This window comes from Aphelocoma coerulescens, chromosome 2 (assembly GCF_041296385.1).
Source record: "Aphelocoma coerulescens isolate FSJ_1873_10779 chromosome 2, UR_Acoe_1.0, whole genome shotgun sequence".
Taxonomy (NCBI): domain Eukaryota; kingdom Metazoa; phylum Chordata; class Aves; order Passeriformes; family Corvidae; genus Aphelocoma; species Aphelocoma coerulescens.
This window is the reverse complement of record NC_091015.1, coordinates 31,677,488-31,691,594: the sequence shown is the minus strand read 5'-3', so window position 1 is coordinate 31,691,594 and position 14,107 is coordinate 31,677,488.

Genomic DNA, 14,107 nt, shown 5'->3' with positions numbered 1-14,107 from the left:
TAATACATGCCTACATAATTCTGTTTGTCAACTTCATTACATCTGAATGTAGTAAAAGCTTTGATGGATTTTCTACGTAAAAATCTGGGTATTGGTAGGTCTTTTGCTGACTGTCTATAGCAACAAATATCAGTGGTACCATCTTCTCCTTTGGCAGTTTCCATTTACTTCTGTGATATCAGCTGTTATAACTTCAGCAGTTTCTGCATTCCTTCTGTGTTTTGCCTTCCCTACAATTCATATGTGCATTGTAAATGCTTCTGTTAGTTTTCCCTTGATGCTTTCTTCTTGTGGTTTCATGTGGCAACACACAGACAACTCCCTGTTCTTTCATAACTTTCAGTAACAAATATCTCTAACTTCCCTTACTACTAAAGTCCTTCCACTCCTCTGCCTGCAGTATGTAAAGGTCTTTTCTTTCCTTTTTTTCTCTGTAGACCTCACTTTCCATGTTTTTTATTGTGCAAGATATTGTGTACAACAAAACTGCTAATTATGGTTGGCTAAATATAATCCACCATCTGTGGAATTTCTGTCAAAAAGATGGGCTAAGCAATGACAAGCATAAAGGTGTTTAATAGTTATATAAAAGGCATTAAAACAAAGGTGTTGTCTGGGTGTCTGTTCAGTCATGGTTATTTTAGAAAGTATTTTAGAAAGTATTTTAGATTTACATGCATAAACAAGGGGGAAGCCATCCACCATTGTTCATTGTTGATGGAAATGCATCCACAGTTAGCATTTTTGCATATCAATCACTCTCTCTTTTGTATCCTTTTGTTATCAATATTTTTTTCTGCTACTCTTCATTTTCTTATTTCACTGCTGTTTCCAGAAATTTGTTCTTATCTCAGCCCATGATCTTCACCTTTTGTGCCTTCAATTCTCAATTCCATCCCACTGCAGCAGGAAGGGGGAGTGAGAGACCAGTGTGTGGTTTGGGAGAGTCTCAGTGGGGGCACTGATTTGGGGCGCACAGTTCCTAGACCACAACACCTGACTGCATAAGCTGATGATAGTTTTATATGTAAGCAACAAAACTTGCAGATGATATTATTCTGTGATCAATTTATCATAATATTTGAGTGACTTTGGGATATACCGAAAGCTGAAAGTTGCTATTAATCAATATATTAAAACCACATCTTTGTAAATACACCTATATTTTGAAAGGCTTTTGTCATGTGATTAGTCTGTATTAATTACAATCACATGACTAGTGATCGCATCCCAGTTCAACAAATGAATATGATTTAATTTTAATTTGAACCATTCTAACATTTTGTTTTAAATAACAGCTTTTTGATCTCTGAGTACATTCATAGCATGCTAACAAAAAGAAAACTGTTACTCTAGAAAAATGAAATGCGGTTAGATTTTCTCATATGGATGCAATAAAGACCACTTCTGGTGCCTTGACATTGCACAGCTGAATAGTTTTTGACAGGGAAAATAACTATAGTTTAGTCTGAGCTTTGGCAGTACTACAAGTTATTAAATATTTGCAGTAATCCAGTAAGTGAAACTTTATTATAGGCAGGTTGCTTCAAAGTGTATTATCTCCATAGTTACAGACATTTTCATCATGTTGGCCTTTTTCTATATGGAGGCACTCTTTGATTCTTTATTTTTATATTGTTTCATGGACTGATCAATGGTCTTTTGGAAGCTTTCAGTTTTCCTTATTTCTCCTCTTTTATAAGTAGGTTGAAGTTTTTCTGAAATATTCAGAACAGAACAGAACAGTCTGGCAAACAAAAAAACCCAAAGCTCAGAGCTGCTGTTCAAATCAAGCATATTGAAGCTCACTTGTGTTGTTTTTTTTTTTTTCAATATTGAGATTTATCACGTTCTTTCATGACTTTATTTCACAAAAATAGTATCACTATGCATATGTTACCTTAGCCGTCCTTTGGGCTTCCACTACCACACATGAGAGTTCATCAATCTTAATGCACTTCTCTCCTGCTGCAGTTGGGAATCTGCCTCAAAGTGTGGGAGCACACGGCACCCAGCGCAGACATGGGGACACCCGAGGGCAGTCCAAACAGGAGAGCTCTGGCACTGCCATGGGAATGGCCATATCAGAGCTGTTCTACCACATATAGGATCTCAGGGAACATCCCTGCTGAGGGTTGTATGGTGTTCTGCAGGTGCACCATCTGCTCCAAGTGCTGCTTTGCACTCTAGCTCCATGTTGGTAAACCCCATCTCCTGGCTGACAAGCACAGCCTCTGTTGCATCCCTTCATGACCTGCAAATCACCAGAGCTGAAGGTCACTAAAACACATGAAAGGAAACTTTGGTGTTGACCAATATTTGTTCAGGCCTGGTGCAGAGACCTTATTCAGTAAATCTTACAGGGCAGTCTCAACTAGGTGAGCTCTACTCTTGCTCCAGGCTCACATCTCAGGATTTGAAACAAATGCCTTCACACTTTGTAGAGGGAAAAATGAAACCCTGTTCTTCGGATTGATTGCACAGATAACGTGAGAAAGGAAAGAGGAAAGGTTTCACATGATGGGACTATCTCGTTAAAGGAGGAGAAATCTGTGAATGAAGGTGAGACAACTGTAATTGATGTACATACATGATAAGAGTGATGAAGCATATTAAATGTGAAATGTCCAAATCATGGTGCTAACGTATTTTACCAAGTTCTTCCCCATATAACCATGTCTTTCCTAAATAACGTTATTATCATTAATGTCTCTTTGTAGTGATGATCAATAGACTAATTCACTTGTAGAAGGATTTTTTTCAATAGACATTTTTTCATTAGTAATTGCAATTATTTTCTGTCATACATAAATGTAATATGAGGTGTTATTGAAGGTTAAAGAAGGAAAGGGTGAGGAATGAATAACTTAAAATTCCAACAATGTTAGGTGAAAAGTGGGAAACAGACTAGAGAGTGATGGAACATTTTTCAGAATATTATTTTTCAGAAACAGAATACATTCCACCATTAGGTATTTTCCTCATGTTTCATAGAAGCTGATTTATTTTATACTAGAGAGAAGTATCTTCTGTAAAAAAAAAGTAATGGAAAAAAATTAATAAATTGGACTGTATGCAGTGAAATAACCAATGCTGAAAAAGTTACTGAAAGTCACTAAATTACTGTGAGTCATCTTATAAATATAACGAGTTAAATATGAGAAGTTATGTCATCTTATAAATGGCAAGTTTTATAAGGTAATTCTATATAATATTTTAAAATAATGCACAAATAATTCATTCTGTTTCTTATGATAAGAAATTTGTTTCTTGAACCATATTAGTTTTTTAACTTTATTTGCATTGCCATGGACATGACTGTCATTTTTCACAATTATCTATGAAATAGATAATTTTAAACTTTCTATTTATTAGAATAATTAAATATTTTTCATACAGTGGACTGTTTTGTATAAGCCCAGTCTAAGTATCCTATTGTAGAAAAGACCATGTAATTTTATGCAGTCTACTGGGACTTTTTAAAATTAATTATCATGCTTATGGTACAAACTTACTCTTTTTCTTGGTATTCAAAAAGGGCCAATATTAGCTTTCCAGAGTGGAGCCAAAAGAGTTTTTATTTGGTTGCAATTGTCACAATTTTGCAAAAGTCAATTAGATATTCAGTAGAGGTGCAGAAAATTTTACAACTGTGTCTAAATTTTAAGACAGTTGTTTATGTTTTCTGTTATTTTTAACAAATATTCATAAGAAAAATAAAGGCACCACGGCAAGTAACACTTCTGTCAGATACCTGGTAGGTGATAAATTGAGGGACTGGTTAGAAGAGGACAGGGCTAATTTTTATGGCAGTCATGATCGGAGTTGAGGGATGCTGATCTCAGTCGTGCAGAGGAGCATGAGGGAGGGAAAGGTGAACCTTTGTACTGAGCTGTGAGACTGGTGCCAGGTTACAAAGGTCAAACGTTTAATAGCACTCTTTCATTTTACAGTTCTATTCCATGTGTGAAGGCAGGCTAGGAATCCAGCTTTGATAAGGAAAAGGCAGAAACATACTTTGCTGTGCTTTGATTTTGGATGTTTTATGTTTCTTTAGTATAATACTATAGCCTCGAGAAGTGCCATGTTCCTCACTCAACAACCTAACATAGAACTGTGACCTAAACATCCATACTGCAGTGCACTGTGCTGAGGGAAAAAAGGAGGAATCAATTCCAGCTATTACAGTTGCTCTGGACTCCCTGGTGGTGGGCTCAGAGCCATTTTTCTATTCTGATTAGAAAAATTGCTTGAATCTACAGGAATTTCAGTGCTCTGTAGGGACTCTTCCACACATTCAGATAATGTTCAGTTATAAAAACACAGCTCTCCATCAAACATTATTCAACTAATACCATAATTAAGTGTATAGGGTTTGGCTGAGGTGGAGTTAATTTTCCCCATATCAGCCCTCACAGTGCTGTGCTTGTAGCTAGCATTTGTAGCTAGAAAGGTGTTGACAACACACCAGTGTTTTAGCTGTTGTTGAGAAGAGCTCACGCAGCATCAACACGGTCTCTTCAACCTTTTCCCCTCAGCAGTCAGCAGGTAGTAGGCACAATTTTTGGAGGCAACATATTCAGGACAGCTGACCCAAACTGCCCACAGGGATATTCCATACCATGTGATGTCAGCTCAGCAACAGAAGGTAAGAGAAAGGGGGAGAGGGTGGCATTTTTTACTAAGACATTTGTCTTCCAGAGAAATTGCTACAAGTACTGAGGCCCTGCTTCCCAAGGGAATGGCTGGACATGGCCTGCTGATTGGAAGTAGAAAATAAATCCTTTGGTTTTCTTTGCTTCTGCATGTGCAGTTTTTTCTTTTGCTTTATTAAACTGCCATTTATCTTGACCCATAAGTTTTCTTCCATCTTGCTTTCTCCTGCTCTGTCCTAATGAGGAGAGGAGTAACAGAGCAGTTTGGTGGGCAGCTGGTGTCCAGTCAAGGTCAACCCAACACACAATCTAAAATTGTGTTACATATGTTTATGAACTTCTACCCATTTTACTCCAGCTAAGAGAAAAGCCACCCATAAAACTTGCATCAAGATGGAGAAAGGAAATAAATATTGAAATCCTCAACTTACAGGTAGCAAACAGAATACCATGACAGGCGATGCTTCTTTGAAGGTCAGCCCACATGGTGGAATATATGAGCACAGCACGGAGCAGAAAAAAACCCATACAGAAGTTTTGTCCTTGGAATTGTAGCAAAACCCTGTTGGCTGTGGCAGCACCTACATTTTCTTTTTGAAGCTCCTCAGCAGTAGATTGGTGTTCCTATGGAAGACGTATACCCTGAAATCTGGATGGTCTCACCTTGAAATTAAGAAAGGATGTATGGGCTCTTGTTTTGCATCATCCTGTAGGAGACCTCATCTCCACTCACACAGTGAATCCCATGAGATTAGCAGCTGACTTCAAGACTTCTATTGATTTTTTTTAAATGGAATTACCATGAAAACCCCAAATGCTGCAGTCACCCTCCATCCCCCCAGTGGAATTACAATGGTCCCATCACATAAAGTTAGATCACACGTTCATATGGGCCACAACCAACAATTCCTTTGTATTTCTTACGTTACCTAGCTCAATGGAGCTCCATGCTAGATGATACTTCTCCAGATTAATGAAATATAAATATTTATTCACAAGTAAAATAACTCTAGCATGTTATGATGTTCAATCACGTGTTCTTTTTTATCAGTTTCTCAAAAAGTGGCAACTTGCGATCTGTATCATGGGTCACATCTATAAGCAACAGCACATAGCTCTGTGAAAGTATTCAACACTCGTGCAAATAAGAAAAACTGGGAGTCTTTATGCTATATGACTGAACATTACTAACCCATATTTCCAATTAATTTACATTTTTTCCCCGTAAGTTTACCAACACGTTATACAACCACAGTTAGTTTTCTACACTGACCTAATCTGTGACAATAGATTTACTCAGAGAAATGAATCCTTGCTCAATCTTACCATAGATCAGCCTGTTTATGGAAAAGAGAGGGAAAAAAGGAGAGAGGAAAGTGCAGCTGTCTTTGTGGCTGAGGACTCCCTTTGCTGTTATTGAAGTTGGCGCCACATACTTTTATTTGCTAAAAGCTCTTTGACCTGCGGACTAGAACATGACTGTTAATAAAAGGTCATGAAACACATCTGAAATGGTAATAAAATGAGTGAGAAGAAACTGCAAATAAAACACTTTGCGAGAATCCTTTTTTCCTTCGATAAGAATGGACTGCTCTGGAAAAACTAAAACTGAGAAATATAATCATGTGAAAGAAGCGCATGTTTTAATGCAAAAGCTTGTTCACTGACTAAATTTCCATGTCTCAAATCTTGACTAGATTTAAACTTTCTCAGGGGTCTACAGAAACAAGTAATTTTTGTTTATATAAAGAGGAAGGGATTCTTTGCATAAGCACAGTGGTAATAGCTCTGGTATGTACTTCGAGGTCTGCAAAATTGCTCTTCCTGGGGAAAGCAGTTTATGAAATTTCCATAGCTAAGGCCAATTTGCACAATCCAAGTAAATGTCTTGGGTTATTTTCTGAGGTCTAAAGGGCTGAGTACACCCGACATACCTCGTTCTACCAGCACCAGTCATGGAGGCCCAGGGTAATGGGTGTCTGCTCTCGCACATCCTCTGAAGTCATCTCACTTCTGAATCCATATTTGTGCCCCATTCTCACAGAATTATAATTAGTAATAATTATTCTATGTAATAATATAGGATTGCTCAATAACACAAAGGCTAAATGCAGAATGATTTCCAGGGAATCAGATGAAAATCTGCGTAATCTTTAGGGTGGTGGAAAGTTCATACACAGTGGGTGTGGACATTTTTTCAGGACTTTGCATTATGTTCCTCACATTCAGTACACACAAGGAAAGGACGGGAAGTATACAACTTCCCTCCCCACTATACAGCATTAAAAGACAGATATAGCTTCTTTTTCTTAGCTTTGCATTAAGTGTTCAGCTTTCACCTTCCATATCGTCCAACAATCTGCTAAAATTTCCAGCAGCTACGTTTTCCAGTGAAGCCAAGTACAGAATGAGGTTTTCCAAAAGGTGAATGAAACAATCCATTGAAAATGTCAGTCAGAAGCCAGAACATAATTTTATTTGGTTTTTTTGATCCTTGTTCAGAATTCATATGATTAGCATGTGGCGAACTGTAAAATGAAGTGGAACCAAAGTGCCTGAAATAAATTTCACCTTGACCTGATTTCCACTTGACTGAATTTGTTGTAGTAAACTGGTGACACATAGTGGATAAACAGTAACACATGTCTGCACTCAGAAAAGGAGAACAGATGGTAAACACACTGATATAAGGGCTGTTATACAAGAGCTCTGTGTATAATTCAGAAAGGTCAAATCCCCTGAAAGACGAAACAAGTTTGATAAGGGAAAGGGATTCATTGACAGGAAGGAGTCAAGTGGGCACAACTGAAGCAGACAAGGCTTTTGCCTCCTCAGTGGCTTTCACTCAGAAAAGGCATCTGGCCACATCTGTCTTCTTATGTAAAACTACTGTCAGAGGTGTTATTCACTTGCTCTGAAGGCGCTTCCTCAGAGGATAGCACTGCCAGTCCACTGGTTGAAATTGTACTGCTGTCCTAAAACCCATCTCTTCTGAAATAGTAAAAGCCATACTTTTAATGGTTTGGGAATATATTTTGACCTTCCAAAGACATTAATTCCCTAGATCTTGTCTTCTGCAGCATGGGTTATCTGTTCCCACTTGTGACCACAGCTGGCCGTGACTGTGTTGGGTAAAGGAGTCTAAGCTGGGTATGGAAAGGCAACTGTCTTTGAATATCTTCACTAACTGCAAGTCCACTGGTGTGCAAGAAGTGTTACTGTCCTTGTTTCTCATACTGGGAACAAGCAATTTTTCCAGTGGCCACCTGGGGTTGAGTAGAACAGAGGTTGCCCAGATCCTAAGTAAATTCCCTGCACACTCCACCGCCTAGATTGCCACTGAAGGATTTGGTCAAGGTGGACTTGCAAATAAACAGAGCTACTCAGCCTCACATACAGCTGAAGTATTCATGGTCAGCAAGAGCAAAGAGGAAGACAAAGGAAAGATGAAAACCCAAATAAGAGGTCATTAGCCAGTGGTGATGGTGGTGTTCAGCTCCCAGACTGTGCTCCTGCAGCATTTCAAGATATCCAAGTTAAAAAATTATGTACATGCAAATATAATTTTGCCAGCACATATTTTATCTTGTATGGTTCTAAAATCAGAATTTTTGATGCTCAGAAAGCACCAAAATATATCTAATAGGGGAGACAGATAATAAGCTATTTAGGAGAAAATAATTATGAAGATATTAGTTTTCAAAAATATTCAGAGGAATTTTATTAAAATGTATTTCATGTTATAATAGTTACTCTACTTTAAAGATACTTTCTGCTGTTAAAAATATACCTAGAGAGCATTATTTTTAAACCATATTTTTTCAATCTATTCTTGGCAGGAGACTATAGATTTAACATTGAAATTGTTCTGCTTAAGAACTCACAGAAAACAGAGATGGAGTGAAAAATTAGGTGCTGAAGTCAGGCATGTTGAATGTTCAGCTTGTATCTGTTTTCAAGAGTTAACAATGCCAAAGTCATTTTACTTGTGACTTATTTAACAGCTGTCTGCAATTGAGGATCCAAATTTAGTCTCTTATCGCATCTTTTACTCCAGGGGCTACTTATTCCCTTAAAACAAAAGCAATCTAAGCCAAAAAATTTTTACAAACAATACAAGATTTTCTCTTTAGCTATAGCAGGGACCTTGCTGATGTTCCTGCCAAACAAAAAACATTTCTTTACTTTTCACTAATGTGTCTGAAATTTCTTTGGTGGTTACAGCTCCAAGCCTACACAACATAAGATGAGTAGAGGTGCTGTTCCATTTTCTTCCCCAGCTACTCAAATGTTGGAAAAAGTCCCTTCATCTACCCTACATCTCCATCACTGGCTTCTATTGGGCATATTTCATGGTGACTTTTACGTATGACTTGGAGGATCCAAGAAAAGGCCAAAGTGCCCAGATATGGCACATCTCTGTACTTCCTGGGAAATTTCCAGAGGAAAATTAAAGTGTGCCTTTCTGTACACTTCTCATGCTACAGCCAGCCTGCATCTTCTGTGCACCTGCATCAACTTTTAATTTAGCTTCATTAATAAGTAGTCCAACTCAGGTACTCTGAGCCCAACTTTTGGTCTGTGAACCAAAGAACAAAAAAATACACAAATTTTATAATTTTATAAGTGCATTTGTAATCTAAACTAAACTAGATAAGCATTAGCTGTAGCTTTAGTCACAAATTCAACCTTCAAATAATGAATATTAAAGAGATAATTAGCAATTTTTTGACTAAAATATATTTATGCAGAGAGGTCCTAAACAGAAAAGCAAATCAATGCAAATTTAGGTCTGTTTCTGAAGGATTAAAGATACAAGGACTTCATGTCATGGTTTAAGCCCAGATGGAAATAAAGCACCACACAGTGTGGGTGTTAAGTACTTGAGAAATCAATTCATTGTCCCTAGCAGAGCAGCCAGTACATCATAAAAATCAAGAAGTCACTTTCTGATTCACCTGGCAGGTCCAGGTGACTATTTAGACTGTTAATGTAAAACTCATGTAACTCTAATATCAAGCCTACAAGCACTTGCTAAAAACTGGCCATCTGAGAATCAAATCAGTATTTTTATACAAAGAAGAAATTAAGTAACATTTAAACTCTCCAACACAGAAGCAGTTGCTCTGAGTGGCATATAGAAGAGGATGCCTCTAAGTTAGAAAATATAGAGGGCCTCTGGAATCAGACATGTATGTAACAATAGCAATATGGTTTAATATTCCTGTAACAGCAAATTAACCTGAACATAGTACTATCGGCAGTTTTATTCTATAAACCTGGAAATATACAGTGATTTTTTTTTTTGCCCTAAATGACATTTAAGAGAGAGGTTGCCTGAGTGCTGCTCTTTCAGAACCACTTATTAGTTCTGTCTTTAAAGGTCACCAGTAAAGGGTAAAGTTCCTGGCTTTTTGCTTTTAAGAGTATTTTTTCCTTTATTTTTAAGGATATTTCAAGTTTCTGTATGCCAGCATAGGGATTTAAAAGAACATGGAAAAGTAAGTGGCTGTCAAGTTTGCCGTGTGTTTTGTAGAGAGACCATGTTACCAGTGTATTACATAGATTGTTATCAATTTCCCAAAAAGGACTCGTTATCAAATGGCATATTTTTTCTGTTCAGCACTGGTATGTTCCATCTGTGCATCATACATCTCTATGGCTAGGTTGAAGTAATTGTCATTTCAGGCATAAGCTTATAATAGGGAATATTAATGAATTCCTCTGAGGCCACATGACAATCACATTTACTTTTCAAGTAACTACCTTATGTCTAAAATTTGTTGATTTTGTAATAGGAATCCAGTCTGGACAGAGAGAGAAGACAGAGTTCTTAAAACATTGCAATGCATATGCAGCCATATCTGGTATGCAAGAATAGCCACACATTTGGGGGGTATCCCAGGCAAAAGGCAGAATAGCATGAAATGGTTCCAATAGAGATTCCAAAAATTTAGGACAGGGCAATAATCTATGGCTTTGAAAGGAACTGGGGTAATTCTGGAGGTTTATCAAGGGCAGAAACTCTCCATGTCTACACTTCACTCCAGTTCCCATCTGCATGGAATTGCTCCTTCCTGACCAATTTAAGCAGGTGCTTGTGAGTCAAAGTTACTTTTTCTAGTACCTAGAGACTGTTGAGGTGACAAAGTACTTTGTTACCTGAGCAGCAATGAGTTGGCCTCTTGGAGACCTGTGAAGGCAAATGGGAGATTTCCAAATTGTCCTTTGAAGTCAAATACAACTGGAATAAATTTTGTCACTGCCACTCTCATATCACCATCACTGCATGTAAATGACACAATCAGAATTTTAAAAATAACGAATAAAATAAAGCAAGTCATAAACCAACCACTGACATCTCTGCCAATTCCTTATTTGATCTGTGGAAAATGCTTTTCTGACCATCCAATCTATCAAATAAAGCTGATTGATAAAAGTAATTCAGTTGTTTTCAATTTTGGAGATAGCTCACATCTCAGCGAGGCCCAGTTCAGCAAATGCCTACAGAAAATACAACACATATATGGCTGTCCATGAATGAAGCGAGTAATTAATGAAGCATACAACAAAGGTTCAACAGCTGGTTACTTTTTGGATGTTTGCTACATCCACACCACAGGACATCAACAGTTATATTGAACATGTTATATTTCAGCAGTTTAGATGTACAAAGGTTTAACAGCTTTGCTCTGTAGGGGTCATATCAAGAGGCCATTAAACACCAAATTCTGAATAGTAATGGTTATAACCATATAGCATCCACATATCTTTAAAGATGCATGGAATATATATCACCAACCACATTCACTAAGCTCAGGCACTGAGACTTTCTGAGCTGTGAACATGTAACTTGAAGTCAAATTCTGTGACAAGCTGTTTTTACAGGAGCTTTAAGAGTCTGCTTCTTACCTACTGGTCAAAAATTTGAAATAAAAGGCAAAAAAGGAAATGTATCTGTGGAAAGAAAAACTTGGCATCATTAGCAAAATATTCAATACATTTATAGAACTAAAAAAGGCTATATGTTACCATACCTGGAATCTTTAGAATTCTTAAGAAAGGCTATTTTTTCATTAAAAATAATGGGATAACTTTTGTTTTTCTAGTAAATTCCTCAATTTTTCATATTTGTATATTGCAGTCTTATTTATTATGAGAGCTATCACCAGTAAAATAAAAAGAAATGGTCTTTAACCTGCAGAAAATTATATAGATTTACTGTAGACAACTTAGCAGAAAATATAACAAATTTAATATGACTGCAAGATGAACTGTTATTTTGTAACTTCTTTTTATTATATGAAGACATATTTGTCTTCTAGATCACTGAACTGAGAAATAAATATGTTGCCATTAAGTATTTGACAATGAGATCTACATCAAATCTATTTAAAGAAAGCTTGTGTTGCAGGAAATACGTTACTATTCTAAATGTTTTCCCTTCTTCCCTTTCTCTTTCTTTCTCTTCTACTGGACCTCTGCTTTTAGTAGGGCTGTGTTTCTACGTGAGGCCAGGTAAAACATGTGCCATAATTGAAGAGGAAACCAAACTCATCCAAAAATAAAAGCCAGTTAAAACACTGAGGGCCTCAGTGGGCAAGATGAGAAGGGCATAATGGGAAAAAGTTCTGTGTGTAAGAATTGGATATCTTCTCAAATGTGGGAAACATCAAATGCAAAGTATCAGCACTTAAAATCCTCTGCAAGTTTTGTTCCATTCAAAATGGCAGACAAAAAAACCAAGAAGGTTTTTTCAAGGAATGACATGAGCTAGAGGAGTAATTTTTTCACTGTACAAAATCATGTACACCCTTTTTTTGATTATTATGTGCAGCTCTGATGTTCAGTATTCTGGGACAGTGAGGTAGATGTGCTGACTTTAACTAAAAACATTTCAGGGCTATAGCAGCTGCCTTCTGTAGAGGGATTGAACCAGCTGGGATTCCACCCTGCAGAGCTGAAGGCTGCAATGGGATATGATAAAAGCTTACACAGCTGTGAAAAGAGTAGATAAACAAAATGGGGAACTGTTCATCACCAAATTTTACAGTAACAGGACAATGCAGAGTACTACAAAGGGAAGTGGATACCAAAGGAAAAGTAGGGAGAGATTGCAACAATTCTGAATGCCGGAGAGAAACAGAAAATATATACCACAGAATGTGCCCTCATTATCTGGTGCCTGAGTCTCCTCTCACCATGACTTCAGCTCAGTTGGACTGACCATAATGTTTCACAGGAATACAGTCTGTGGGATCCCATGACCACATTATCATCCGATTCACACAGTGAAACTGTGTAGTTGGTTCATGAAACTTCCATATTGTAGCTCTATTTCATTATGGTTTTCCAGGACAAAATAAACACGTCTAGAACACCAGCCTTCCCAGCCTTCTAATGCAGTTGTTTAGTATGTAAGCCCTTCTACTTTTCTCATAAATTCGGTATTAATGAGTGCTGTTATAGAGGTCTTCTACATTCTATTGACTGCATTTTACCTTGTGTAACATTCTTCAAAAAATCTCTGTAAAAAGTAATTATCTAGAACAACACATTAAGTTCATCATTGAGAATTTACCTTGATGCTTATAGAGAACACAAAAAATGAAAAGGAAAGGAAAAAACCCCTATGCCTGAAAGTTATTTGGACAGATTTTTGAGAGATTTATTGGAACTCTACATAAAAGCCTGAGAATCATGCCTGCAGGAAATTAGCTATGCATTCCAAGAGACATTTTAAGTGGAAATTCGGAACTAACTCGTCTCTAATCTACTGTATGAAAATAAAAGACTAGAGAAACTTCCTGTGTTTCATCCTATGCACCTAGATAGAAAAGAAAAAACTTGACAAAGAACATCTTATCTTATCTTCATATGCAGTAAATGTTCCTTCAGGGTCTGTCAAAGGTCTAATCAGCAGTCTGACTGTGTCTCTGAGTCTTTAGGGTAGACTTACAAAGACACTTCTTAAAGCGGTGTTACCCACCCATCTTTTTCTATTTCTGAGGCCAATGTGAAGTGGAAAGGCTCCTGTAATGCTCAGCTGGTGTTGTAGTCCTTTGCAATATAATACATACACATGTATCCTGTCTGTGTGTCTATAATGAATGGAAGAGGGGCAAAATGAAGTAAGAATTCATTATGTTTGATGGAATGTCAGCATTGAGAGTGTTGAAAAGGGAAAAATTAAAAGTGCCAGTTCTGCCACAATTGTTCCACCTAGGAACTCACTGATACCATCTCTCCAGGTGTTTCTGAAGAGCCATGACCTGAGTCTCAACAGCCTGCAATCCTCCAGCCTCCACTGCCCCTAGCCCAGAGCAGTAACAGTTCACAGTGCTCACCACTTCGAGGCAGACCTCACCCCCCCACTGCCTCCCTCACTGGAGGATTTTCCTTCCCTGCCCACTCAAGTGCTGGAGAGGACTAGCTCTCTACAGCTGGGATCA